Genomic DNA, 13,599 nt, shown 5'->3' with positions numbered 1-13,599 from the left:
TCATTCCTTTTCCTTTCTCCTGGAAAACTTGAGGGCAGTAAGGCCCACCTTCAAGGGAGGAAAAGTTCTGCTCCTGTCCGTGCAGGCAGTTTCTACCTCACTCAATTTTTCTACTGTTTCCAAACCTTTCAAGTGATTGTGGGTTTCATGATACTTTGCCACAGCCTTGAGAGTCAGTTCATTAAAAATTAATAAACCCCAGCTTTCATGGCAAACATGATCTGAAGATCATCAGGCCCATTCCCTAAACTCAAAGCTTGTATCGTGATTAATCTCCAATCAGTGCCTTTGAGGATACCAACTTCAGCCCTTTCAGGCCACCTATTTCAGTGCTTTGCTGTCAGCAAGAAACTTCTTCCTACTGCCTGTCCCAGCTCTCCCTGACAGGTGTCAGCCCATCCTACTGAACACAGGAATTACCCCTTCACAGCCATCCTCACTGGACTTTGACACCTCAGCCTGCATGTTAACCAACCACAGCTCCTTCAGATTCCTCAAAGACCTTTTTCATCATTTTTATCACTTCTTTGGACTGTCTACATGGTGCACCTCTTTCATCAGGTGACCCATCCAAAGATGAGAACCAGAGCTTCAGCTGAACTTCGCTCATTTGACATCATTTCACAGACTCACCTTATTTTACAGATGATACATTCACAAATGTTTGTCTTTTTTAAAATGGTGTAATAACATGTTAAAAGAAAGAACAGGCATCTGACCATACTGTCTGCAAATAAATACCACAAAACACTGTATTAAAAAACTAATAAAAGGAATGGCATTGTCATAAAAACTCTCAATTTTTTGTAAAAAATTGTTGGAGGAAAGGAAACAACATTTCCTATTTCTTTAAGGCAAGAATGGCTGTGCTTGTCACACTACAATTATAGTCTTTATCATGTAAGAAAATATCAATACCATTCTAAATAGTTTAAACATAAACAATAATAAAAAGTCCCAGAATCTCTACTGTTTAAACCTACATTTCATCCATGCTTAACTCCATCCTACTCTTCTATGGCTCCCAGGCACAATCCTACTTCTACAAAGACATTCACAGAATTTTCTGGGGCAGATTTTATTTTTGAAAAGGTATCTAGGGACATATCACAGTATTTGCTTCTCAAGAACTTTTATTTATTTTTAGCAAACCCCATGACATGTGGGCTGAAACTACCTCAAAAAATATTTTCAGTGAAGACTCATACTTATTCATCAGTATGGCAGTCAATTACAAATAAAGGTTCCTTTCTGGGAAAAAGGCTACTTCTTTGTAAAAAGCCTTTTTTCTTTCTTTCCCATTAAAATGTTTTATCTTACTGAAATAGCTACAATAGAAGAAAAAGATTAACAGAAACCAAACAGCCAACTCCTTCCTTTGTTTTATATAGTTAAAAATCAAACCACTTGATGCACCTGCTGTGGGAAAGTGAGCTGGTCTGCTCCACTGGAGGTGGAGGTTTTGCTGGAAGTGTCAGGAGCTGCAAAGCTGTTGACCCAGACTTGCAGGAATAAACAAGCCTGTGAAATTCTCTTCATCTGCAGCATGGCCACGGGGCTGTCCCTGTTCCACTGAGCCTGAGCAGCCTCTCCTGGGAGCCCCATGTGTGTCCTGGGCAGTGCAGAGGCTCGAAAGGAGAAGAACACCATGAACCACTCAGGTGCAGAGCACTAAGGGAGAGCTGCTAATTGTTTACCTGGGTCTATGAGCACAATAGATTAAGGATAAGAATGACATGACAGGTACAGTTTGTTATCAGGCAGGCACAGTGCTCAGTGCCCAGCCATTGCCAGCTCCTCTGATTGCTTAATCCCTAAGGCAGCAGCACCACACAGCTTGGATTTGCTCTGTTAGATTGCACATAATCCTCTCCCCTCTCAAAGCCTTGTTAACAAACAGTTTGGACACAACAGGGGTGATGTAGTACAAACACCTAAATCAGCAGATCAATAGGAAAATCAAGACCCCTCTCTGTGGGTCCCACACAGATAGAAACAATTTCTGCATGTCCTGCCCAGCCCTGGCCTTGCCATAACTGCAAACAGCCAGGAAGGGAAACACAAAAGCCTTGCAGCTTTGTAGGGCAATGACAGGAGTCATTGCACAGTGCTGGGGCAGATTTTATCCCATATTGAGACTTCTTCAGTGCAAACACTTTATTTAGGTCACTGATGTAAGCTGGTTTTGGACAAACTGACCAAGTTGCACTCTACTTCTCTCTCACCAGTGGAGACCCCTCCTAGGTCACAATGGCTCTGGTGACAGGAACAAAATGAAGAGCCATAAAAAAGGAATTGTTTGTGTCCAGATAGGCAACTTCTACCCAAAGCCTGTGGCCACCGTGCAGAACAAATCTGGGCTGCCCTCAGGTTCTGCACCACCACAGCATCCCAACGGAGGGGGTCCTGGCATTTCACAGCAAAGTAGATGGGTAAAATGTATTGTCATGGCTACAGGAAAGAGCATCAATCTGAACAGAGAAGCACACTGGATGTCCAAAGGACCTTTGCTCCTCTAACCATTTTTCTGGGGAAGATCACAAAGATCAACTCACATGCCCAGCCATGCTGGCAAATGCTGGGTGTGGAGGGGGTGTGCAGACATGCAGCAGCAGCACCCATCATGTGGCACAACTGGCTGTGTCTCCTACTGTGACAGACTGTGATTTCTTGTGGCCACCTGCCATTAGGATACTGCTGGAAACCAAGAAAGCAGCCTTGTTCTCAGGCTGCTCAAGGACAACAGGAGAGAGGAAAATTATAACAAGCCAAATGTTACTGTAGGGGTCTGCAGAGCGGTGAGAGGACACGCAGTAACGTGGAAAGAAAGAGAGCAGTTTATTAAAACCCAATCCTACATTTATAACAGGGATTGAAGGCAAGGAAAAGAACAGCACTTACTGGTCAGAGAAACAACCCCTTGTCCCAGGCTTTCTCACGAATCCAACAGGTGTTTACCTTTTGCTAGAATTCTTTCTCTTATGTTTACATTAGAGAAAGGTCTCTAGCTTGGGAAAAGACCCTAGCTGAGCCTGAGAAAGTTAGACTGGAAAAATCCTCAAGATTTTTCCCTGGACCCGTAACAGCCACAGCCACCTCCCAAGAAGAAGCCAATGCTTTCAGAAAATATCTGTGATGAGGTATGACACTGCTGTGTAGCTTATAAACACAGAGCCCAGGCGTGGGTGGAGAAGTGAGGCCAGCCTGGCATGTGTGCATTTCATCTCCCAACAGACTGTCAGTGCCCTGTGCAGTACAGGGAAGGCCACACACAGCTGGACTGAAGGTCCTTGTAATGCACCAGATTATCTTCAACAAGGGCTAACAGCATATAGCCAGGGGCATCGTGTGCTCCAGCTTCCTGCAAGGTACCAGGCAGACATGCCTTGAAACAGGAGCACTGTCCCTGCATTTCACAGTTTTTCCAATTATTTTCTGAACTCACCTTAATTTTAAGTATTCACAATATCCTCAAAGGCCCACAGTGACACAGCTTCACTATGTTTTAAACACAAAAGTACTCGTCCTTGATTTGTTTTGACCTGCTACTTGTTTGTTTCATTTAATATCCTTAAGTATTTTATTAGAAAACCCAGTAAGGATCACTCTGCAATCACCTGCTCCATCTTGCACATTTTGCAGACCTGTGTCACAGCCAAGGCTTCTCTCTACAGACAAAGGAAGTTTATTGTTTGCTCATTCTAGGTGTTAATCAGGGAGCTCTGCTCCTTCCTCACACCCTTGTCAGCCCCACATCTAGTTTACTACAGAACTGCTTAGCAGTGTTGAGGTGCAAAAAGGCTCTTTCCAACAGCTGCAGCCCTCAGGTTATTCACCTGTGGGACTGGTTTTGCAGTGCCAGGAGGGCTTGGTGTCAGCTATGCCCAGCTGCAGCTCTGCAGCAGGAGGGAGACAGGCAGTGCCAGTCTTCACACAGGGCACAGCAAATAGCTCTGCCAAGCTCTCGGAGAGAGGAGAGCTCTGATCACCTGCAGAAAAGCTAAGGAGGTTACTAAAAAAAGTAGTGGAGAAGGCTGTTGTTCTGGAAAAGATAAGATTTACTGCCAAAACTGCCATACCTGTAGAGTCCATGATCACCCATGTGCCTTTCATGCTGGAAAGACCAACATCCAACCCCACTCTTCCTCCCATCTGATTTCTTCTGCAATCAGTGAAATATGCAGAGATATTGCCATCATTATTTTACAGGCAAAACACTGACAGCCATTATAATATTCATTGGCATAATACTACAATTTTTAATGGCTGTCCTTTGCCAGCAGAGAAAAAATAAAATGCAAACTGTAGGATGTTCTTTCTCTTTGGGAGAGATGGCCTGAAACCAGCATCAAACCTCCAGTCTCTGGGGCTGGGCTGTCTCTGCCTGCCTGGAGTCCGGTGCTGCAGCTGCAGAGGGAGTGGTGTGATCCCAGTGTGTGCCCAAAGCTGGCACTGGCCACGGTCACCAAGGCAAAGCCTGGGAGGCTGACAGTGATCTGGCAGCTGCAGAGGGCCAGGCACAAGTCCCACTCAGACCTGTGGCAGCTCAGCTGATCCAAGTGCTCCCTTTTACACACAGACAAGCCCTCAAGGTGCAGAAATACAGATGGGAAAGGTATTGCACAAACACTGCTCTTAAATAATTAAATTGCTGGGAAGTAGGACAGTGTTCCTAAGGCTGTCCCACTGAGCAGGGACATGGCTGAACAGCAGACACCCCTACCCTGGTCTGTTCTGCTGTGGCCACACTCATGCCACTAACCCTCTCTGTGCTCACATCTCCCCCTCACTGTAATGAAATGAATATATAAAATGCCTGCCTTTTGTTTAGTTGTTGTGAAACTCCACAGCATCATGAGAGCTCTTCCAAGGTGCATTATTTTATCCTAATTTGCAATAAATTACTTGCAGCTCTGAACAGTCTACTCCTCTGCAGACGAGGAACAGCTGTGAGCTACAAGAAGAGAGAATAATATTTAATTGCGTTCTGAAAAGCTATTCCACTAAAAATGCTGTCACTGCACTGACTGCAATCATATTTTGTCTGACTTGTCACAGAGAAATAAGAGAAAGAGGCCTACAGTTCCTACCCAAAAAACCTCCTAAGCAGCTATGTCATATAGAAATGGCCTTCAGATGAGAGACAGCTGATAAGATAGAGAGTAACTTCCAACAAAGCAGGCAGTTGTGTCTCCCAGAGCAGCCCACATCTAAACACATCTGTTACCATCACACAGGAAATGTCAAGGCCAAATTCTGGCAATGCCAGCTCAACTACTCACAGACTTTATACACATTTTTCTCTATTCAGTGAGGCCTGTACATGACAATGTGCCATTCCCCCCTCAGACAGAACGATGAGCAGCTCATGTTGCTCATAGCCCCCACTGAGGGCAGCTTAGGCAGGCCCTGAGGGGCAGCTGGAAGAGAGCAGCTCTGACCCTAGCTCTCCACTCCAGTGTTCGTCCCAGAACAAAAAACTACTGCTCAGTTCATTCTGAGCACAGCCCTGGGTGGTTTCTCTCAGATAAAGTCATTGTTTCACATTGCACTTTCCAATTATATCCATCATGATGAAGAATCTCTGCTGCTTTATTAAAATCTCTTCCCTTCCCCTCCCCTTAGGCAGTTTTAGCAAAGGACATCCACTGGTCAAGAATGGCTCTGAGATGGCACAGAGGAATCGCAGGAATTTATCTAGCCCAGCCCCTCAAGAACAGCCAGCAGAAGGTATTTTAGAATAACAATACAATGCTAAGCCAAAAAACTGAGCCAACCGCCCTATTCAGTGCACATGGGGAATGCATAACTGAGGAAATGGATGAACTCTGCCTATTTGCACTCAGCCTCAGCAATACCTTGGCCTCTAAAGAACATCCCAGACCTAGGACATTACAGAAGGTTCAGTTAAGGATGCATAAGGATTTTTCCTCCCCTCTACATTTTCTACCCAATGCAGTGTAATTACCACATGAACAATTATCTGCACAGAACTCATCTTCTTCTAACGAGGAACTGCATGGGTGGAATTTGCATTACACACAATTTACTTCCTTTAGTCATTTTTAATTGAGTGAATCATCCTACGGTTACCACCTAGGGTAAACAAAAGGCTGAGCTTCTCATACTCTATCACTATTTCCTAGAACCAACACTGCCAAAATAAAAACACCCATCAGAGGAAAAGTCTGACTCAGCCTCCTTAAGGTCAACAAGTCCTTTTATTGGAAATAAACTGATAATGCAATGCTATAGTCTAAATATTTGAGAGTTGTGTTTATTTCATAGGTGGGAACTATTAGCAGAGCTTGCAGGATGTAGCTCATTGTAATTCTGCAGATTGCCGGTACACAAATAAACAAGCACAGCCACCTGGGACACCAAGAAAGCCCCTAATATCTCCGTGAACAGGGATGGCTAGATGTCCAGAGAGGATTCCAGTACTTCAGAGACTTTGCTCTGCTTCCCTTCATTCCCAGCACAGGCACTCCACTCCCAAGGGCTTTGGTGGAGGCGAGAGGAAAGTGCTCCCACACCTCCCCTTAATGCACTTGGCTTTGGGGTGGGGGCAGGGGCTTGTGCTGAGGTTTGCTCTAAATCTACACTTAGGTCCTCAAGAAAATGAGTTCTAAAAGAATTTGCATTCCCTATTTATTGGTTTATAACAACTCTTCACCCCCACAGCTTGTCTGTGAGACAGTTCAGGGCTTCTCCTGGACATCGTGCTGCATTTCTGCTACACTGGCATTGCTGTCAGAGAAACATCCTGGTGTCCAGGCTTCCCTCTCAGCCAAGGGAGAACAGACATATCACCTTTAAAAACTCATCTGTCCTGCTAGCAGGGTTTCTAGATGGCACATGGTATGATGGGTACTCCTAAAAGCATCTTCTCAGCAATGATAATTAAATGTGTGGTATCTAAAACTTTGCAGTTAACAGATTAAATCTAGAACACTGCAAGTAATCACCTCCCTGTCCCCCTTTGTCACCCACTCATCCTCAGAATCCAGATATTTTCAATATGAAGAACGGGAGGTGGAAGAAAAGTTTTGGCTGAGTTCAAAAAAGAAACTGCAGAAATGAAAGATGAAAAAAAAAAAGCAACCACCCATGAGAACTTCTGTCTTTTATTTTTGACCCAGAAAAATACTTGCTGACCTCAACTGTGCTTTCTTCCAAACAAAATTTTTCCATGTTTTCCTGCAGTGGTGACATGTCTTAAATTGCCTTCCTGACCCTGCTTGTTACGCCCCAATAATTGTGAGCATGCAACACCTACCGTGGTCAGGAGCCCTCCAGATCAGAAGCCATTTCACAATGCTAAAACCACCTCATTTTGTAATACAGCAGAGAAGTTAAAAAATGTGCAGGGCCCAATTCCTTTGTGAGGAAATTCCTGCTAAGCTCAACAGTATGAGGCGTGGTAATAAATCCCAAGGGAAAACAGTGCTGTTTATTTAGGAAACTTTGCATACTGAGGGATCCTTCCTTCTGGTCACTGATTATTTTTTAAGCCTCAGTCACGCCTGGACGATTCTGAAATACCTTCATTCCAGTTTTGAGTTAACTGTAAAACAGCAGGGTGCATCTCATTGTTTGAGATTTCTGGCAGGTATAATTCCCTCCAACATCTAGGAAAAGGAGTTTTAGAAACACTTTTAGGAAGTAATCCCCCAATCTGTAGTTTGTAGTTATTGATGCCAAAACAAACAGTCTACATCCAGAGGCTGGGGTCACCCCCACATAATGGGAGGGAAATGATGCCCAAGTTCTTCCATGTCTGATCTGGGATCCACGCCTTTTTCTCTTCTAATTCCCAAGCATGTACTGAGGCCTAGACTGGTCTGTGCTAGGCCTAGTTCTGGTACAGAAATGCACTACACTAAAATTTTAACTAAAGCTGCTTTACTTTGTCACCCTGACATACAGTGAAAGGAAGCTCCAGGGGGAGTAAGCCCATTGCTGAATCTGCCACATCACCTGCTTTCACAGAGCTTCTTCCATGAGACAACAAATTCACACATGGAAATACATTTTTTTAAACTGGCCACTTTCCTTCCAGAAACAGTGCAACTTTCCAATGCACACACAGTGTCAGTCATTATTTCACACTATGCAGCCATGTGTGTGCTCTAGCAGCATGATGACCTGAGCGGGACAGGAGTCCCTGGCAGCACCATTACTCACAAGAAGGAAGAAGGCACCTGCTTCCACTGTCTGTCCTCTGCAATGCTTTTAGGGAAAGGTGAAAGATTTAAGTCAGTCGAGTGAAGGGTGACATCCAACACCCACAGCCATGAAGAGCCTAATACTACCTGATGGCTCATCTCAATTCACAAGGAGATTAAGAGTAAACCAGATGCTACACTAATTTCAACACAAAACCCTAGTTCTCATACTACTAGGTTCCCTCTACTAGAGAAAGTTGCAGTAGGTTAATTAGCAACAAGCACAGCTATAAATAGATGTGCAAAATTAGCACAAATCTGCACGTGGACATGGCCTGTCATTTAGTTTAGCTAAACAAAGAAGTTTAGACAAACTCGAGTGAGAAGTCCAAAGACAGATTGCACTGATTTAATTAAATCACTAAAAATAAAATCAGTATCAGACAATCATCTGGTACCACTTCCTTGCACAGACAAGGTGTTTCTTCCATCTGAGCAGCTCCAGGAATACTTAGCAAATCTTGAAGGAAGGTAGAGAAAACAGACTTTTTGGATAAAAATAACAGGATCATCTGAACTGTTTGAACTATGTAATTTTATTTCTAGGTGCTTAAGCTGAAAAGATTGGGAGCTTTTATAGGAGCAGTGATGACTCTAATTCTGCCCAACACAACTGTACGATGATGCTGTTGTGTAAAATGCTGCAGAGGGTAAGATGCCTGTCCAGGGACACTCCATGCTGGTGACTGCTTTGTGCTGTCAGCCCTGTGAGCTGCAAGAAGGAACAGCTTGGGCTGAACTCTTGAGGCAGTGGAGGCTCAGCCAAGCAGCCACCCAGGGCAGTTCCCAGCAGCATCCTCCCTGGGTGAGTTTCTAATCCCCTCTGTTTCAGGCCTCCTAGATGAACTGCACCATTAAGTTTAACTTGCAGAAAAAAAGTAACTTGGTTTTGAATCCAGTGTCACTAACAAACCCTTATTTTTCTCAGGCTTTGACGCCTGTTTACACCCTAGGACAGCCTTACACTCCTTTCAACTTTGTTGCAAACATTTGTTATTACTTTGTTTTTCTCACACACTCCCCTGCTACATCTCTGAATGCAGATAACAATATTGATTTAAATGCAATCAAAGTGAGCCTGATGTACAGTGAACACTCTGTCCCATGTTGTGTCGGACCGTGGCAGAGCTGCCCCTTCCCCAGGGATGGAGGCCCACTAAGGGACACAATTTATGTGTTCAGGAGGAAAACACAAATTTGCACTTCAATTACAGAACTGTGCAGAAGAGCAGAAACTTGGGTCACCATGTGGAGTTTCTCAGATATTCTGCCAAAGGTGGAACAGGGAGGGAGGTAAATTAAATTGGTTCAGCCTCAGAACCAGCTAACTCCTGCCTGCTGACACCCTGAGAGAAGATCCACAGGGACAGGTCAGGAGATCTCTGGTGTCTGACCATGCCATGTCTGCCCTAGGGCCTAGAATGGTCTACAGTATCACTGGAGAGAATAAGCTCCACTCCAAACTATTTTATGTGAAAATTACTCACTGCCAGAGCAATCCAAGAAAGACATAAGAACCACAGATCATAGGCCATAGGTTACCACGGCTTATAAAACAGCATTGATCACACTGGAGAGATGGCTGCAAAGGGAGCAGAAATTAATAAATGCTGGTTTTATTGCCTCTCCAAGCATTTACAACAATGAAGCATGAACATGGGACTAAATAAAACCAGGATGGAGACGGGAGACTAGGAAAATACAGACAAAACAGCAGAAGTCACAGGAAAGTGACACATCACATTCCATGTTTTTACAAGTACTTCAGAATACAAAGTGGGGAAGCAAAACCAAAAAGTACACTATAAATCATCAAAAGTACTCCTTATTTTCTAGAACTTTTAAAAAAGTAAAGTTTTTTATGTCACATTTTCTCTACAGAGAAAGTTGGGGATGCCCCATCCCTGGAAGTGTCTAAGGCCAGGCTGTGTGGGGCTTTGAGCAGCCTGGTCTGGAGTAAGGTGTCCCTGCCCATGGCAGGGGGTTTGGAATGAGATGATCTTCCAACCTGAACTATTCTGATTATATGATCTCTTCTCTGGAAACCAGCAGCTGCCTCACAAACTCAGTTTTAATAGAGGGGACAAAAACACTCTGTGACTAACTGCAAAAGCTTTGATGACACAATTCATCAATCCGAGAAAGTATATACTTTGATTTGAGCAGCCCAAAGTCCCGGCCAGAGCCACGGGAATGATGCCCCGTGTCAAGGCAGGGCCCGGCAGCCCGGTCTGTGGAACCAGAGCCGTCACCTGCAGGGCTGCGAAAGGCTCGGCCAGCTCCGCGCCCCCGGCCCCGCACTGTCCCTGTGCCAGGCGCTGTCCTGACCCCGAGCGCACCGCGGAGCACACGGGCAGTGCTAACCCGTGTCCCCAGCAGCACCGCCGCCCCCGCCACGGCCGCCGAGGCTGTCCCCGTGTCCTGCCCGCTGTCCTGCCCGGGAGCTGCTCCCCACCGCCATCCGCTGCCGGGCCACGCGTGCCCAGCGCACGGTGACCCCCAGGCCATTCCCGTCCTGGAGGGGAATCCCGGACCCGTCCGGGGACCCGCGGGCACGGCTGGCCCGGAGCGGGGACAGGAGGGCAGCGGCACCTCCGCCGCTCCAAGCGCCGCCCGGCCCGGCCGGCGAGAGCTCCTGCAGGCACTTTGGTGTCCCGTCCGGGGGCTGAACCCGGCACACGGACACGGACACGGACACGGACACGGACACGGACACGGACACGGACACGGACACGGACACGGAGCGCTCGCACCGAGCCCGGCCCGGGGCTGCGCTCCCACCCCCCGCACACCAGAGCTGTGCCCGCAACCCTTACCTGCCCTCGGAGGCGCGGGGCAGGAGCGGGGTGATCCCGGGGCGGGGCTATCGGGCAGGGCTGTCCATCTCGGGGCAGGGCTATCCATCCCTGGGCAGGGCTATCCATCTCTGGGCAGGGCTATCCATCTCTGGGCAGGGCAATCGGGCAGGGCTGTCCATCCCGGGGCAGGGCTATCCATCCCTGGGCAGGGCTATCCATCCCGGGGCAGGGCTATTGGGCAGGGCTATCCATCCCGGGGCAGGGCTATCGGGCAGGGCTATCCATCCCGGGGCAGGGCTATCCATCCCGGGGCAGGGCTATCCACCCCTGGGCAGGGCTATTGGGCAGGGCTATCCATCCCGGGGCAGGGCTATCCACCCCTGGGCAGGGCTATCCATCCCTGGGCAGGGCTATCCATCCCGGGGCAGGGCTATCCATCCCGGGGCAGGGCTATCCATCCCTGGGCAGGGCTATCCATCCCTGGGCAGGGCTATCTACCCCTGGGCAGGGCTATTGGGCAGGGCTATCCATCCCGGGGCAGGGCTATCCATCCCGTGGGCAGGGCTATCCATCCCGGGGCAGGGCTATCCATCCCGTGGGCAGGGCTATCCATCCCTGGGCAGGGCTATCCATCCCTGGGCAGGGCTATCCATCCCTGGGCAGGGCTATCCATCCCTGGGCAGGGCTATCCATCCCGTGGGCAGGGCTATCCATCCCGGGGCAGGGCTATCCACCCCTGGGCAGGGCTATTGGGCAGGGCTATCCATCCCGGGGCAGGGCTATCCATCCCGGGGCAGGGCTATCCATCCCGGGGCAGGGCTATCGGGCAGGGCTATCCATCCCAGGGCGGGGCTATCCATCCCTGGGCAGGGCTATCGGGCAGGGCTATCCATCCCGGGGCAGGGCCATCCATCCCTGGGCAGGGCTATCCATCCCGGGGCAGGGCTATCCACCCCTGGGCAGGGCTATCCACCCCTGGGCAGGGCTATCCACCCCTGGGCAGGGCTATCCACCCCTGGGCAGGGCTATCCACCCCTGGGCAGGGCTATCGGGCAGGGCTATCCACCCCTGGGCAGGGCTGTGCCCGTCCCGCGCTGCAGCCACGCGGAAAACCCGGGCTGGAGCAAGGGTGGGTGCTAGGAAGGTCAACGGGACCTGCGAGGGGTTGGAGGCAGCCTGGGTTGGGGATCCTTTCAGTCTTGCCGAACAGTGTCTTCGAGTATTAAGACAAAGTAATTCGTGCCACCCTTGTCTCAGCCAGGGCAGGACCCGCCTTGGAAAGGCAAGGTGTTAGGAGATGTAAGGTGTTAGAGGAGAGATATAAGTTAGTCGGTATTCGGACAGGAGGTGTAGGCAGGAAAGCCACCTTAGGCCCAGCGCTCTGTGTGAAACACCCGCAGGGCTCGGAGCAGGCAGAGCAGCTGCTCCATCTCCCCTCAGCATAGCAAAGTTGCTTCCATCTGAAACAAAACCTGTTGCTCTCCCCTCGGTGTGTGCCTAGTGAAGAGGGATGCTGGGGACGAGCGTTATTCCTGTGTTCAACCCAGGCAGGCATCCAAGAGTGAACCAGCGAGCCCTGTTCTAACCTAAATCAGCAAAAACTTAAGCTCCAAGCTAGGATTTGACGGTTTGAAGGATTCCAGCAGTTCCAGTTTATTGGGGTTTCTACTCCCTTCTGTTTACCCCATTAACTCAATATAGACGCATGGCATTGCTCCCTCAGTGCCCCCGCGATTCCCTCGCACCAGGGCACTGCTCCCAAGAAAACACAGCAATGGATACACCAGAAAAGTCTCAGATGGGGAGGAAAAATCAGGAGGCTCCAGGAGAGCTAGGGAATGTGCCTGCCTCGCTAATTCCCCAGTGGCACGTTAGGGGAAAGCAGTGCATTGCTGAAAGGATGCAGTGCACTGCTGAAAGGATGCAGTGCATTGCTGAAAGGATGCAGTGCATTGCTGAAAGGGTGCAGTGTATTGCTGAAAGGATGCAGTGCATTGCTGAAAGGATGCAGGGCATTGCTGAAAGGAAAGGATGCAGTGCATTGCTGAAAGAACGCAGTGCATTGCTGAAAGGATGCAGTGCATTGCTGAAAGGATGCAGTGCATTGCTGAAAGGAAAGGGTGCAGTGCATTGCTGAAAGGAAAGGATGCAGTGCACTGCTGAAAGGACGCAGTGCATTGCTGAAAGGATGCAGTGCACTGCTGAAAGGATGCAGTGTATTGCTGAAAGGACGCAGTGCATTGCTGAAAGGATGCAGTGCACTGCTGAAAGGATGCAGTGCACTGCTGAAAGGATGCAGTGCATTGCTGAAAGGATGCAGTGCACTGCTGAAAGGATGCAGCCCCCGCTGTCCCTGCTGCCCCGTGCAGACACGGCAGCACCCTCAGTTCCCATCTTCTACAACTGAGAAGGCTGCAGCAAAACACTCACACTTTGACATCACTAAGAGTTTGAATTTCTGGCTGCTGGGCAGTAAATGCTTCTGCATCAAGTAGAGGCAGGAACAAGGGCTTAGTGTAGGGTTTATTTCTGGCCACTCCTGTTCAAGGCTAGAAAAAACCATGACTTGGGAA

The 13,599-nt window shown here is 48.3% G+C and overlaps 1 protein-coding gene across 1 annotated transcript in view; it reads right to left on the bottom strand.

Moving 5' to 3' along the window:
• LOC117003025 (synaptotagmin-like protein 2) overlaps positions 1–11,102 on the bottom strand; it is a 37,422-nt gene extending 26,320 nt beyond the window's left edge. Inside the window, exon 1 of the mRNA XM_033072625.1 lies at positions 11,045–11,102. The gene's annotated coding sequence lies outside the window, so the exon portion shown is untranslated. The remainder of the gene's footprint in view (positions 1–11,044) is intronic.
• Positions 11,103–13,599: the final 2,497 nt, after the last annotated feature.

Source organism: Catharus ustulatus, chromosome 14 (assembly GCF_009819885.2).
Source record: "Catharus ustulatus isolate bCatUst1 chromosome 14, bCatUst1.pri.v2, whole genome shotgun sequence".
NCBI classification, from domain to species: Eukaryota; Metazoa; Chordata; class Aves; order Passeriformes; family Turdidae; genus Catharus; species Catharus ustulatus.
This window is presented reverse-complemented; position numbering and strand designations above follow the sequence as displayed.